The sequence below is a fragment of the Piliocolobus tephrosceles genome, chromosome 5 (genome assembly GCF_002776525.5).
Source record: "Piliocolobus tephrosceles isolate RC106 chromosome 5, ASM277652v3, whole genome shotgun sequence".
Lineage (NCBI taxonomy): Eukaryota > Metazoa > Chordata > Mammalia > Primates > Cercopithecidae > Piliocolobus > Piliocolobus tephrosceles.
The window spans coordinates 21,566,002-21,581,887 of record NC_045438.1 but is presented as its reverse complement, the minus strand read 5'-3'; the positions used below and the strand labels follow the sequence as shown (position 1 = coordinate 21,581,887).

The following is a 15,886-nucleotide window of genomic DNA, read 5'->3' as shown; positions in this document are numbered from 1 at the left end:
GAAAGGCTAAAAGGTGAACCAATCAAAAATAATAACTGAGACAACCTTTCAAGACATAGCATATTAACATATAAATAGAAACATCAAAAACTTAAAAAGCAGGGAGATGAAGTTAAAATATAGAGTTTTTATTAGTTTTCTTTTTCCTTGTTTGTTTGTTTGTTTATGCAATTCATGTTAGGCTATCATCAGTTTAACATAATGGGTTATGAGATAGTATTTGCAATACTCATGGTAACCTGAAATCAAAAAACATACAACAAATACACACACAAAAAAAGTAAGAAATTAAATTATGCCACCAGAGAAAATCATCTTCACTAAAAGGAAGACAGGAAAGAAGAAAAGACCACAAAACAACTAGAAAACAGTTAAATGGCAAGAGTAGTCCTTACTTATCAATAGTAACATTTAATGTAAATAGACTAAATTCTTCAACAAAAAGACACAGAGTGACTGAATGGATTAAACAAAGAAAAGGAAAGACCCAATGATTTGTTGCCTATAAGAATCACACTTCACCTATAAAGACACAAATAGACAGAAAATAAAGGATGGAGAAAGATATTCCATGCTAAAAAAAGAGCAGGAGTAGCCATACTTACATCAAACAAAATGTACTTCAAGACAAAAACTATAGAAAGAGATGAAGATCATTATATAATGATAAAGGGGTCTATTAAGCAAGAGGATACAACAATTGTAAGTATATATGCATCCAACACTAGAGCATCTAGATATATAAAGCAAATATTATCAGAGCTAAAGAGAGAGATAGACTCCCAACATAATAATAGCTGGAGACTTCTTCAACACCCCACTTGCAGCATTGGACAGATCTGCCAGACAGAAAATCAACAAGGAAACATTAGACTTAATCTGCATTAAGTCAGGTGAACCTGATAAATATTTACAGAACATTTTATCCAACAGCTGCAGAAGACACATTCTTCTCCTCAACATCCTGCACATTCTTAAGAATAGACCATACGTTAGGCCACAGAACAAGTCTTAAAACATTTTAAAAACTGAAATAATATCAAGCATCTTCTCTGACTACCGTGGAATAAAACTAGAAATCAGGAGGAATTTTGGAACCTATACAAACACATGAAAGTTAAACAATATGCTCCTAAATGACAATAGATCAATGGAGAAAATAAGAAAGAAATTGAAAAATTTCTTGAAACAAATGATAATGGAAACACAACATACAAAAACCTATGGAATTCACGAAAGCAGTACTATGAGGGAAGTTAACAGCAATAAGCACCTACATCAAAAAAGAATAAAATTTCAAGTAATCAACTTAATGATGCATATTAAAGAACTAGAAAAGCAAGAGAAAACTGAAAAAATTAGTAGAAGAAAAGAAATAATAAATATCAGAGCCGAAGTAAATGGAGTTGAAATGAAAAAATGACACAAAAGATCAATAAAATGAAAATTTGGTTTTTAGAAAAATAACCGAAATTGACAAACCTTTAGCCAGACGAAGAAAAAAAGAGAGAAGACCCAAATAAATAGAACTAGAGATAAAAAAGGAGACATTACAATCAATACCACAGAAATTGAAAGGATCATTAGCGGCTTCTACAAGTAACTATATGTAATAAATTGGAAAATCTAGAAGAAATGGATAAATTTCTAGATATGCAATCTATCGTACAATCTATCGAGATTGAACCATGAAGAAATACAAAACCTGAACAGACTAATAACAAGTAACAAGACTGAAGCCATAACAAAATGTCTCCCAATAAAGTAAAGCCTGAGACCCAATGACTTCACTGCTAAATTCTACCAAACATTTGAAGAAGAACTAATACCAGTCCTACTCAAAGTATTCCAAAAAACAGAAGAAAAGAATACAATTGTATTCATGGAGACAGAGAGCAGATGGATGGTTAGCAGAGGCTGGGGAGAGGATCGTGGGGTAGTGGTAGGGTGGTGGTAAAGGATGGTTAATGGGTACAAAAAAATATGGAAAGAATAAGATCTAGTATTTGATAGCACAACAGGATGACTATAGTCAATAGTAATTTAATTTTATATTTTACACTAAAAGAGTGTAATCAGATTGTTTTTAACACAAAGGATAAACGTTTGAGGTGATGGATGCCCCATTTACCCTGATGTATGCCTGTATCAAAATATCTCATATTCTCCATAAATATATACACCTACTATGTACTCACAAAAATTAAAAACAAAAAGCCAATAAAAACTCATTAATTAATTAATTAATTTTAAAAAGCTAGTTCCAGTTACAGCAGAAATTTTCCTTGAGTATTTCTTTTTTTTCCATAGGCAGTTGTCCAAGTAAGGCCAAATAGAATGGGCATTTTGCTGCTGTGTTTATGCATGATGTAAACTCGTTTGAACTTAAGATTCTTCTCTTTCTTTTAATCCTCTTTCAAACTTGCCTCGAAATTTATCTGGGAAGTATAAATTGGGTCATAATTATTTCTATTGTTCATATACACTGTAGTAATTATAAATGTCAATAGAATTTGTAGTCTTTTTAAAACTGCAGCTTTTTGGTATTACTTGCGCTTTGGTGCAATCTCCCCCTTTAATTCATGATGATCTCATTTCTTAAATTAGAGATAGTGATAGGATCCAGTTCCTAATTTTATCACTGTCTATGACTGGAGGCAAATAACTAACTCTTCATAACACATTTTCAATAACCTGTGAAGTTGAGCAGCTGGAAGAAAATTAACAAATGTGTTTTCTAAGTTAAAAAAATATAGAAATGTTTCAATAGACTAATTTTTAACATTGCAACATACATTTTGCATAAGAGATTCACATGTAGATCTGACCCTGACCAAAGCATACCTTATCCAGTTTCTTTTTCTCATTTTACAACTGAAGAGAATTGATGCAAAGCCAAATGCTATTTGGCTATCAATGCTATTAAAGGCAGTCAAGAGGAAAACAAAACAAGTGGCAACCCATGTGTAATTTGTAGATATCTGAGAATTTTGGAGCTAAAAGGAACTTGAATCATCAGCTCATTAATAAACAAAACAACAATAAAAACAAAAAAGCAGCTCTATGTTCAAAGACGTGTAAAGGAGACCAGATTGCTGGTATGACTGATCATCTGATCAACTTCAAAATCCAGTCTAAAGCTCATGTCATTGGACTTCTAGAGCAAACTTACAAGATAATGGTGGTTTCTATAATTTTTTTCAAGAGTAAACATCAGTTTCTAACATCAGATTACTAGTGGACATGGTGGTGTGATTTGTAAAGGTAAAAGGCCCAGCCTCTGTTTGGGGCAGATGTGGAAGAAAAAGGTAGATTTTCTGATATCCTTGTTTGAGGCTTAGGTTTTTATTGTGCTTAGGGGAAAGGGCTTTTTTTTCTCCCAAATTTTATTTTATTGTGATAAAAATAATACTTAACATGAGATCTAGGTGATTAACAAATTTTTAAGTATAGAATACAGTACTGTTGACCAAGGTCCAATGTTGTACAACAGATCTGTAAAGCTTACTCATCTTGGTTTACTGAAACTTTATGCCTATTGATTAGTAACTCCCCATTTCCTTGTTCTGCCATCTCCTGGCAACCATTATCATTCCACTCTTGGCTTCTACAAATTTGAATATTTAAAATGCTTCATGTAAGTGAGCTCATGCAGCATTTGTCTTTCTGTGACTGGCTTATTTCCTTATTTCACTTCAAGGTTTATCCACATTGTCATACTTATATTAATTGCCTTCTTTTTAAAGGTATAAATATACCACATTTTCTTTTTCCAATCATCTATTGGTGAACAATTGGGTGTTTCCACATTTTGACAGCTGTGAATAGTGCTGTAATGAACGAGGGAGTGCTAATATCTCTTTAAAATCCTGATTTAAATTCTTTGGAATAAATACCCAGAAGTGTGATGGCTGGATCATATAATAGTCTTATTGTTAGTTTAGGGGAAAGTTTCTGATTGTAAGGTCTATTAGGGAAAGACATGTACATTACTTGCCCTTGAGTCTTACTTAGAAGTCAGTCTGTGTTCTTTTAAGGCTTTATGAAGAAACTTATTTACTACATTGGTAAAACCATCTTGCTTGGGAGTAGATTGTTGGGGTAGAGGAGACTTGGTTAAATGAGAATTCTACCTTGGAACAATAATATTCTGAATGATAAAAGTTCCTTATTGATGTGATTTCAAAGTTGTACTCATTGAGTTCTGACATAATTTGGATATTTGTCCCCACCGAAATCTCATGTTGAATCCTCAATGCTAGAGGCAGGGCCTGGTGGAAGGTGTTTGGATCATGGGGGGTGAATTCCTTATGGCTTGGTTCTCTCTTCCTAATAGTGAGTTCCCTCAAGATCTGATCATTTAGGAGTGTGGCACCTACCCCCTCAACTCTCTCTCACTTGCTTCTCTTTTTGCCATGTGACATGACTGTTCCTCCTTTGCCTTCTACCATGATTGAAGCTTCCTGAGGCCTCTTTAGAAGCCAAGCAGATGCCAGCACCATGCTTCCTGTATAGTCTGTAGAACCGTGAGCCAATTAAATCTCTTTTTTAAAAATAAATGATCCATTCTCAGGTATTTATATCAATGTAATAACAGCCCAATACAGGCTTTGAATTCCACAATTGCCAAATTTTAATAATCGTAATGTGTACTGATTTATTTATGTGCGGAGAGAATTACTGACTCAATTCCAGGGAGGCAGGACATAATTAAGTCAACCTTGCCTGTGGGAGATGAGCAGACACTTGAAACAGGTTACAAAGTAAGAAAAGAGCCAATCAACTGAGGACCCCTGTGAATGGGCCCAACTAATGAACTCTAGTAATGATGTTGCATAGCCAGTTCCAGGTTTCCCATTTCTGCACTATAATTCTCTCATGTTATCCTCAAGGCTTTGGTAAAGTTTACCATGAACCACAATCATCCTAGTGATGTCTCTGCTTTGGACAATAAAGTAAAATTGCTGAGAACAATCCCAGGAGGATGTAGATGAGAGAAAACTGTAGCAGGCTCAAGAAGCTTTGGAAGACAGCAGAAGTCTCTCTTTGGAAGAGAGCAGAGAGACCAGAGCAGCAGACGAGATGTGATGGGCAGCACCCAGGATAGATTCACAGAATCTGAGGATTGTCAGAAACACTGTATGGGTAATATTAAAAAATATGGTACATCCTGCAGTATAAAAGTTACAACTATGTTTATTGAGGTTTTATGGCAAAATAACCCCTCAAGTTTAAAAAACCTACAGTTTTTAGATAATCTGCTGATTCAGAATATATGTAACAGACAAAAAAGCATTTTTGTGAATTAAACACTTTAAATAAATTATTCTTTATAAAAATAATCATGTACATTTAGATAATGGTAGCATTAATGTGACAGTATTTATTTAGACACAGATACATGGCTTTGTGGACTCCTCTAATAATTCTATAGAATCCTAGGAGACCAGGACCCCCATGTTGGCAAACACTGAATTGTATCATAAATCATGACCCTACTGGCCAGCCCCCTGACACAACCGTTTCCTATAACAAGTATAATTTTACTCTCTAACTCATAAGCCTTCCTCCACCTATCTTTAACTCCCCACTTCTTCCATTTAGAATTATAGACTATTTGAGCTAAAAAAAAACAAAAAACAAAAAACAATTAGTGCTCTTCTAATCTATTTCTCTCAGGTGGTTCATAGATATTGAAAGGCTAAATAACTATGATTGTCTACATGCAGAAGACAATCCCGGAGGGCCTCAGCAATATATCTAGAAAATAGGATGTAGAAATTTCTCACGCTAGACTCCATCCCACAGTTCAATCAGTTGTTCAGTCCTGAGTTCAGGAGCGAATATTGGGCACTGATAGCACATCGCCACTTGAGAGCTGTAGGCTGACACATTAGTGCATCCTTTCCTAAGCCATATCCAAGCCTCATTAGTCACATGGTGCATAGTCACATGGTAGAAAATCATTCTTGAGGGAACAATTAAATATCACTCCTGAAAATTCTAAATCATTTTCAATGTGACTGGGATGGAAAAGCATCATTTAATTAGCAAGTGCAATAAAGTCGTGACATTTAAAGTAAATTATGACATACTTTTCTCTTTCCTTGGTACACTGAATGGTGATATATAGATCTTTATAGTTGCCATTTCCAAGTTTTAATTGTTTTTTCTTAATTAGTTAATCCAAAAAATGTCAATTAGGTAATTATCCCTCTGCTGTTTGAATCATCTTCATTTATTGAGCAAAAGAAAATTGACTTCAGAAGGAGAAATGCAATTACAATATAATACCAGGGGAAATATTATATCATTGGAGTATTATAAAACAATATTGTATATGAGCAAAACTCAGTTTATTTTATAGGTGTAAAAGAAATGTTCTTTTTCTGAATTCTAAAAAGTAATTTACCAAATGATCAAATACAAATTAGCTAATCCAAAGTCATTTTTATTCACTTATGAGTGTATTAATTCATTTGAAAAATATCTGTTGAGTGTCAATTATATGCCTGTCCAAACAGTTTTATAATTGTTTTAATGGACTCCAATGGATGAGAAAAAAATTATAATAACTATTAACACAAATCCATATATAATTCCAAAATGTGGTAATTCTTAGATTTAAAAAAATTACAAGGTTTTATGTGAGTGTATCAGGACTTGGCTCATTGATAGTATGAACTGAGATATAAAGGAAGAAATGTAGTTAACTGGTATTGAAGCAGGAAAAGAGTATTTCGTGCAGGAGAGACGAGCACATTTTAGGAACTGAAGGAAGGTCAGTGTGGCCAGAGCAAAGGGATGAGGGAAAGACAAGATGAAGTGGGTCAGTTAGTAGGGGCCACAGCATTTAGACATATTAAGAATCTTTTCTATCCTAATAATGACAGGAGGTCATTGAAGGATTTTAAGTGATAGTATGACAATCAAAAGTGAATTTTAAAAAGTTCATTTTGGCTACAGCAAACGGAATAGATTGGAAAAGAAGAAAAGTAGGTTCAAGAGATGAGTGAGGAGCAATTGCAGTATTTCAAGTGAGGGATGGTGGTAACTCAGACATGTTGGAGTTCAGAAAGCAATACCTCAAAGTGAAAACTTCAGAAGCAGCCTCAGAAGCAGAAGTTTTTCTTTGATCTTAGCCTGCCTTCCTGTCTGGCAGTCCCATTCTCCCCTGAGGCTTGCCATAAAAACTAGAATCCCTCTTCCCCAAGGCAGATCGCAGAAATCAGAATCCCTGTTTTTCCAAAGCCAGACCTAAAACCTAAAAATATGACTCTAATCTTCCCTCTCCCTTTCTGTGTAAAAACTGGCCATAAACAAATTGTCTAACTCATTCAACCATAGGTCTGAAGAACCCCTCCATTTCAGAGAGGGTCCTGCCCCAAATCCAGAAGGAAAGAATGCATGCTCAGAGCAGCCCAGAAGAATCTAGACTGACAGACCTTGCTGGATTTCCCCAGTCAGACTATTAGCATGAGATCATACCAGTTTTGTCTAATCATATTTCTGTATGGGAGTCCATACTTTTTTGAACCTAAGCGTAAAAATGGAAAATTGCCCCTGTATTTTGGGGTCTTCATTCTGAAGGCTCCTGTGTATTCATGTTAAATAAATTTGTATGCCTTTTCTCCAATTAACGAGCCTTTGCGAATTGATTTTTCAGCAAACCTTCTATAGAAAGTAGAGTTTATGTGTTCTATTTAACAATCCATAAAGTCCCAAGTTATTTGTGTTCCACAATTGACCTATTTTTACAGAATTATATGTGTCAAAGGAAAAAAGAAAGCAGAGCGATATAATAGAAGGTACATGTGGTTTGGTTTAGAATCCGTTCTGAACTTTTGGCTCCTCTACCTATTATCTAAGGGACCTTGTACAAGGCACTTCAGCTCTTGAAGCCTCAGCTTCCACCTCTTTGGAGTTCACAAAAGAATACCTCTCACAACTGAGATGATGAGGTGTGATGATGTACGTGATTCTCTCAGCATGTGGAAGGCCAGTTAATATTGAAGAGCCCCAGGACAAATCAGCTGATCTCATCACCTTGGCTTAGAAATACCATCTTTCTTGTGAATCCTGTTCCTCCTACTGGATTTTCCTGCAAGTGAACGCCACTGTACATGCCCCAGAAACCCAGGAGACGTGCTTTTCCCTCACCCTCCATGATCAAGTCATATAAACTCTAGTCTCTAAATAGGTCTTAAATCTGTGGATGGACTGCTTTTCTCATCCTCTTTCACTACCCAACAACACCAGCCTCTCTAGCTTAGATGATCCTCTTCACTGAGTTTCAGCCCCAGTTTTGCTGCCCTCTCATCCATTCTTGACACCAGCCAAGCAAATCTTACCATCTCAGTTCTTCAGTCGTCCCATTACATCAGGAAAAGCTCACACAATTTCTTAATATGACCTGTAACACACTTCACGAAATACACTCTGCTTACTTCCCAGGCTTCTCTCTTGTTGCTCCTCTGCTCCCCTCTGGTCCAGCACTTGAAAGAAACTACCCTCCATTCAGGACTTGTAACTGTCAGACACACTCCCTTTCACCTCCAAACACAGGCCACTGCACGTTTGTGCTTCCTCCTGGCTGGAATGCTCTTCATCCAAGGCTTCTCTTCACTTGGGCAACAACTACTGAAAACTGAAGTTTTGGCACAGATAATACCTTGTTTGGGATGTACTTTTTTTTTTTTTCACTTGATGGTATCCCAAGTATGTAGGATTGCCTGTAGCCACAGGAGTCTGACTGGATCACCCAGAGTCACACAGGTTGGAGGCGGTTGTGTCAGAAGACACAGGCCTCCTGCCATGTGTTGCAGTGTCCCTCTTCCTCCATCATGCTGACACCAGCCTTATTTATCTGCATTGCATTTGCTGTCTTCATTAAGACTTAGATACATTATTTTCATGTGGTTTCAAAATGTTGTACATTTATATTGTGGGTTATGGTTTTGCACCTAAAACAGACCAGTATCACTTCCTCTCCAAAGCCTTCTTTGACTCTCCTAGTAAGTGGAAGTCATAGCTTCAGTGCTCTTGTGGCACTTGCAAACATTCCTGCAACAGTTTTCAGACTTATCTCCTTTCTCATGACGTTGTTAATGCTTTTGAAACTAGGACTATATTGGATTCATTTTACATCTCTGGTACCCAGGACTGCTCTTGGGACAGAGAAGCACTGAGTATTTGTTGAACTTAATTGCACTCTAGAGCTGAAAAAATGTCCAGATTAGGGCAAGTAAAGACATGCCACAAAAAAAAAAAAAAAAAAGGATGCAAGTATTAAAAAAAAAGGCGGGGGGCGGGGAAGAAACTAAGATGATGGCTCTGCCTTCTGGAGATACAGAGTTTAAGATAAGGCCTGGCTCTGACTAACATAAAGACCAAGAAGGCAATAAAGAAAATGGTGCAACTATAAGAATAGATACTCCAGGTGAGTACCAGCAATCCCTCAGTGGCCCTCCTGCCTTTTTTCACTCAGGACAGAGAACTGGAGTTGGGAAGGAAGACGCTCTTACTCTCACAAAGCTGGACACTTAAGAGCGCTTTCTATGCCTGCTCTGGAAGCCCGAAGTCAGAGCTAGAAAAGCTGGTTTCACTCACGCCTGTAATCCCAGCACTTTGAGAGGCCGAGGTGGGCGGATCACGAGGTCAGGAAATTGAGACCACCCTGGCTAACACGGTGAAACCCCATCTCTACAAAAAATTAGCCAGGCGTGGTGGCGGGCGCCTATAGTCCCAGTCACTTGGGATGCTGAGGCAGGAGAATGGCTTGAACGTGGGAGGCGGAGCTTGCAGTGAGCCAAATGAGGCCACTGCACTCCAGCCTGGGCGACAGAGCGAGACTCCATTTCAAAGGGAGGGAGGGAGGGAGGGAGGGAGGGAGGGAGGAAGGAAGGAAGGAAGGAAGGAAGGAAGGAAGGAAGGAAGGAAGGAAGGAAGGAAGGAAGGAAGGAAAGCTGATTTCACAAGTATTACAGGTCATTCAATTGTGATAGAAATGAAACCAAGCTTGGGGCAAGAATTCAACTGTTAGTCCTGGTCTTCTCCTGGGGCCTTGGGCAAATCTCTGAGTTTAATTCCCTCTTTCGCAAAATAAGGGGTTTGAACTAGATGATCTCCAACAGCCTTTTCTGGTTCAGGAAATCTGCAATTTATAGGCTTGACATATGATTTCCTTAAAGCAGCTACATAGCCAAGGTTGAGAAAACAGTCAATCTCAATGTATGCACTGCAGACACCCAAACTCATCCTTTTCATTCTTTACTTGATCTGCACTAGCAGAAGCACACAAGCCTGACTACATCCCCTCATCCATATATGGTAAGCAGCACAGGCAAAACCTTCTTCAGCCAAAAGATAGTGATGTAGTGAGGCTGTAAAGCAGGAGTTTTCAAAGTATTATAATCAACTAGGCAGTTTTTTAAAAAAAACAAGTTCCTAGGCCTTGCTTCGGACGTGCTGCTAAATCAGGATCTCCAAGATAGAGCCCTAGAAATGTGTACTTTTTTTTACAAAGTTCCCCTTCAATTTTGATTTGGGGATCATTTTTAAAGGAAAAATTTGTATTTCTCAAAGATTAGCTTATGAATTACTTTCATAAGAATTATGAAAGATACTTGTTAATAGCTGGAAGTGTGGCCAACGATCTGCATTATAGTAATTCTTCCAGTGACTTTATAAATACCAATATCATCCATAACTTAGCATATATACACTTACAAATGAAATCTTTACAAGGACAAAACCTCAGGATCTATAAAACAATGTAGTAAAGATAGGCAATCACGGTTATAGTATAGGTTAATGTCATCGTGAATATTTATATTGTATTTTTCATTTCCTTTAAGCTCCAAGACAATCCTGTGATATCAGAATTGTTACCCTCATTTTACTGACAAACTGAAGTGTTAGGAAGTTCAGGCAACTTACTTGGCATCACAAGATTAATAAATGTATGCAATGAAACTGACAATTAATGCCACACAGCTATGAAACAGCCTATATTGCTGCAAAATGTGTAATTAAACATTTAATACACCTTTTCATTAAACAATTGCTGAGGTCTTATCCAATGAAGCAAGATAGAAATATATTTCACTTCCTGTTGGTCAGTTTTATTAACTACTACACAAATGTTAACGTCATATAATAATAGATCAACCAAGATAAAGTGACTGTTAACTACTAAGCAGCAATGTTTCAGTGATATCCTGGAATCATAAAATGATCTAAGGTAGTCATCATTTTAGTCAACAACCCTCAAACACAAATATTTATAGTTGAGAAGCCCAGAATTATGCTGTCCAAGGTCTCACACAGCTAGTGAGGAGCCCACTCACCTCCAGACCTTAGTTGCATAACTTTGCTTTACTGATCTTCTTTACACTTGGGCCATGGGCTGGGTACCAATCCATGGCCTGTTAGGAAATGGGCCACACAGCAGGAGGTGAGTGACAGGTGAGCAAGCAAAGCTTCATCTGTATTTCCAGCCACACCACATCACTCATATTACCACTTGAGCTCTGCCTCCTGTCAGACCAGTGGTGGCATTAGATTCTCATAGGAGCATAAGCCCTATTGTGAACTCTGCATGCGAGGGATCTAGGTTATATACTCCTTATCAGAATCTAATGCCTGATGATCTGTCATTGTTTCCCATCACCTAAGATGGGACCATCTAGTTGCAGGAAAACAAGCTCAGGGCTCCCACTGATACTACATACATTATGATGAATTGTATAATTATTTCATTATATATTACAATGTAATAATAATATAAATAGTGTGCTTTACACTATCAACTCTGTGTTCTTAAATTCAATATGCTGGTGATTTGCTTTAGTGCTATAATAAAACTTCATTAGACATGATTTTTTTTTTCAGGGAATAAAACTTTTTTTTCACTTACTGGTTCTTCTAAATTTATTTAATAAAATATTTGTGAAAATCTGTGCTTGTCTTGAACTCTGGTAAATTAAAACAGAAAAAGTCTCCTAGATTCCTCATTCTTGAGTTGATCAGTTTTGGTTATAGGACAATAATAGGTCTTTCATAACTATGATGAAACTGTATGGACCTTAGTATTATGAGACCTAGCTTTGATTTTTTTTAAAAATTTCACCAAAAATCATCATAGAAAAGCTATATTAACTTTAACAGAATACTATTTCTTCCCTTTCCTGTGGACCTAACTTTTTCTCTTCCTTCTCATGATGTGACAAACTCTCTAAAATATGTGGACACACATGTATTTTCACAAAAGGAAAAATGGTAATGAAAAAGATATCATCAAAGAGAAATGTCCAAAGAATAAACCAAATATTTATGAGCTGTACATAGACTTGGTGAAGGTTTTCTAATTGAGGCTTTGGTTTATTTATTTTGTTGTTTGAGGAGTGGTAAAATTTCGCATATGCATTACTCTCATTCAAATTTTACATGACACTTCAGACTAAATATCCATTTCCTGTCAAGTGTTTTATGGTAGGAGTCATTTCTTTTACAAAATCAATATATAATTTCCTAAATAAAGAAAAGGATACTTACAAATCTCTGATTAAAATATGTTGTTATTTCTGAGACAGTTTTAAAAAATTCTGATACACTTTCTTTCCTGCAAATTAAAAAAAAAAAAAAGATGAAAAGCCAGAAAAGGTGGCAATTCAGTTAATTAATCAAATTTTAATTACTTTTGACTTTTTAAAATATTTAGTTAAAACTGGTTAGCATCATGACTTGCCCGACTTTCTTGGGAAAAGCCAAACCTCTAATTCAATTCAATCATAAAATTTTCTATTAAAAGTCAAAAGGACCTTATTTCAAATAACAGTTACTAGTTCCCAGGATTATCAGCTACAAAATCCAGTGGATGATTGCTGCATTGATGCTGTTAGGGATCATTGTCAAGTTGAGAAATCGTCATGTAAAAACAACTGATCATTACAGGAAACATTTGTAGCCACATAAAAATGATTGTAGGACAATATTTGACATGATACCACCTTTGGAAGTTTGTAGAAACACATCAAACTTTGAGAATGTAATTGTAGAGAATCTTCTGCACCCTTCATAAGTGTTCTAAGGCATTGTACCAATATTCCCAGTACCCACATAAGGATCATGTCAAAGGAATCGAACCATATTGCTCTTGGAAATCAAAGTAAACTACCTATATATAATTCCTATTCACAGAATGGGCCTTATATTTCAGGACTTAGCATCTGGCATAAGAAGGGTGAAAAATAATGGGAGTATGAACCATTGGTACACACATTAGCCACTCACAGCAATAAGGCACTTTGCAAATTCCCTTCACCACACTCTTAGTGCCTTAGTTCAGCCTACCATTCACTCTTCCTGGACTGTGGCAACAACATCCTAATGATTTTCTTGTATGCATTCTTGCTTCCTGCAAATCCATTATTTACACAGGTGTCAGAATTATTTCAAAGCAAATATAGTCATGATTATTCTATAATTAACCCTTATTAGTCTGCCTATAACCTATAATATCAAGTCCAAATCCCTTCACATGGTACATGGTGCCCTCCAAGAACGAGCCCCACCCTACTTTTCCTTCCTTTTCACCCATGCCGAACCTGCACCAATCCTAAAGCTCCATAATCACACACCACCAGGAGAATCCTGTGCTTTGTTTCTGTCACTCCTATGGCTGAGTTTCTTTGCCCTCAGTCTCTTCCCCATCCCCTTGCTAGTATACCTTCTTCATCTATTCTGGGTCAACTTGGGCAATCCTTTCCAGAGCCTTCTATGCCTTCCTCAGTCTAGGCAGGTTCCTTCCTACGTGCTCGAAAACACCCTGATATATATCTGTCTTTGTACTTATCACAGGCATTACACATTTCGGTCTAGTATCTGCCTTCCTGCTGCAAACATATTTTTTTAAACCTTTTGAGGGCATGGACTGTGACTCATTTGTCTTGTCCCCAGCACAGTGTTTCACAGATGGTAGGAGGAGTGCAATAAATATCTGTTGAATGTCAAGGTGCATTAGGTGTTTTTCAGACTTGGAGCTGCCTGAATGCATATTTTATCACCTTGGAAGAATTTTAAAATTAAAAGCAGACATCATTTTAACCTTGTTCCCATACTCAGTTTCTCAAATGCTATTTGCTCTTCCTCTCACTCTTTGTCTGGGACTTTTTCCTTCAATGAGTCCTATATGTCCAGACCAAATATAAGGAACTGAGAAGAGGAAGTGAGAAATAAATGAAGAAATGATGATACAGGAAGTAGTAAAAAGATGAAAATTTGTAAACTTCAAAATGTATATAATGTAATGTAAATATGTACCTCTAAAAGACATGATTAAGAAAACAAAATTTTGTAGTCTTAATATTTTCAACCATTTGGACACAGCCCTTGGCAAAGATCTAGTAGAAACTATAAATAGGAATCTGGTTTAAAGTCTTTTAGATAAAACTAAACATTGCTATTTGCATTTTTAAAATGCATGTTTAAAATATCCCTATAATTTTATAACCCTCCCATGATTACATTTTTTTTATTTTACAGAAATCCACTTATCCCTGTCTATTGCAATACAACCAAAATTAAAAAATGAGTGAAATAGTTATGTTTTTCCCTCTTCACTTCTTTCTAGTTTATTTTACATGCAAATGTACCTATGTGGTGGACTTTGAAAATATTTCATCCATATTTTTTATTACTAATGTCCATAAAAATTCAGATTTAATGAAGATCTGCTTAACACAAAAATACTAAAGGTTAAGAGACTATGAAAGTCTCTACTCATCCTTTAAAATATCAATTATCAAACATTTTACTAACAAAAGTGCAGTAATTATTGGAAAGGTTTTAAGAAAGGTAGCATGCCCCTAACAAATACAAAAATAATTTTTGTGTGTACTTATCTCCCATATATGAATATTTATACTATGAATTATAAATATTACTTTACTAATAGTCTAATATAACTTATTTGCTTATATTATTATATATGTTAAATACAATAACAGACATTACAATGAAATATAAATAGATATAATTAGATGTTCTAATATGCTTTTCATGATCCTCAACATACGATGCAGAATTTGCATGATGTTTCTACCACGCAAGGTCTGATTCTTTCTGCATTCTTTCTCCTTAAACTACAACTAAATCAAGAGAAAACCTGGTGATATACATAGAAGCTAAGACATACCAACAGCCAAAAAAGCCAGTGGACTCATCAAGGTGTATTGATACCCTTTACAAAGGGAGCAGATCAAAGTATGGGTGAATCAGCACAAATTTATCACAGTAGAAACACATGCACATTCAGAATTAGCAGAGATCTTGAATATCATTTAGTCATTTTCAAACTACTGTTTTTAGCTGAGGAATATTTTATTTTTAAATGAACCCCTTAGCAGAAGGCCTACATTCAAGATAGATACAAGCAGTACTGCTCTGGGTACATTGGGCTTCAGGGTCTCATGCTGTACTCACTCCCCCTCCCTACTCTTCTCCTCCTTCTCAGGGAAAACGACATGTCTACACTGCCACTTTAGAGATGAGGCTACCAAGCTGGAGATGGAACAAGAGCAGCCATTTCAAGAAAGATATAATACCGTAGCTAAAAAGATTAATCCTAGTGCTTGTCCATTCTCCTTTTTGATGGACAATCAGTACTTGCTTGCAGGGACTCGTTTCTCTGCATGTTCCAAACTGACCTCAGTTGTAAATATAAATACTTAAACAATTAACTAACAGGATTTAAGGTAATTTTTGGTACTAGGGTTTGGTAAAATAATAAATACTTATTTTTTCTTCCAAATATATATTTTCTAACTTGAGTTTTAATTACTCAAGCAGCTAGCCATGGTAACATGCAAATAATATGCATAAAGGA

The 15,886-nt window shown here is 36.1% G+C and overlaps 1 protein-coding gene across 6 annotated transcripts in view; it reads right to left on the bottom strand.

The window, feature by feature from the left end:
* PKIB (cAMP-dependent protein kinase inhibitor beta) overlaps window positions 1–15,886 on the bottom strand; it is a 136,366-nt gene that overhangs the window by 36,261 nt on the left and 84,219 nt on the right. For 5 of the 6 annotated variants that reach the window (XM_023230640.2, XM_023230644.2, XM_023230642.3 and 2 more), the window contains one exon: window positions 12,556–12,622. The exons of the other annotated variant lie outside the window; for it this stretch is intronic. The gene's annotated coding sequence lies outside the window, so the exon portion shown is untranslated. The remainder of the gene's footprint in view (window positions 1–12,555; window positions 12,623–15,886) is intronic. 6 annotated transcript variants of the gene reach the window in all.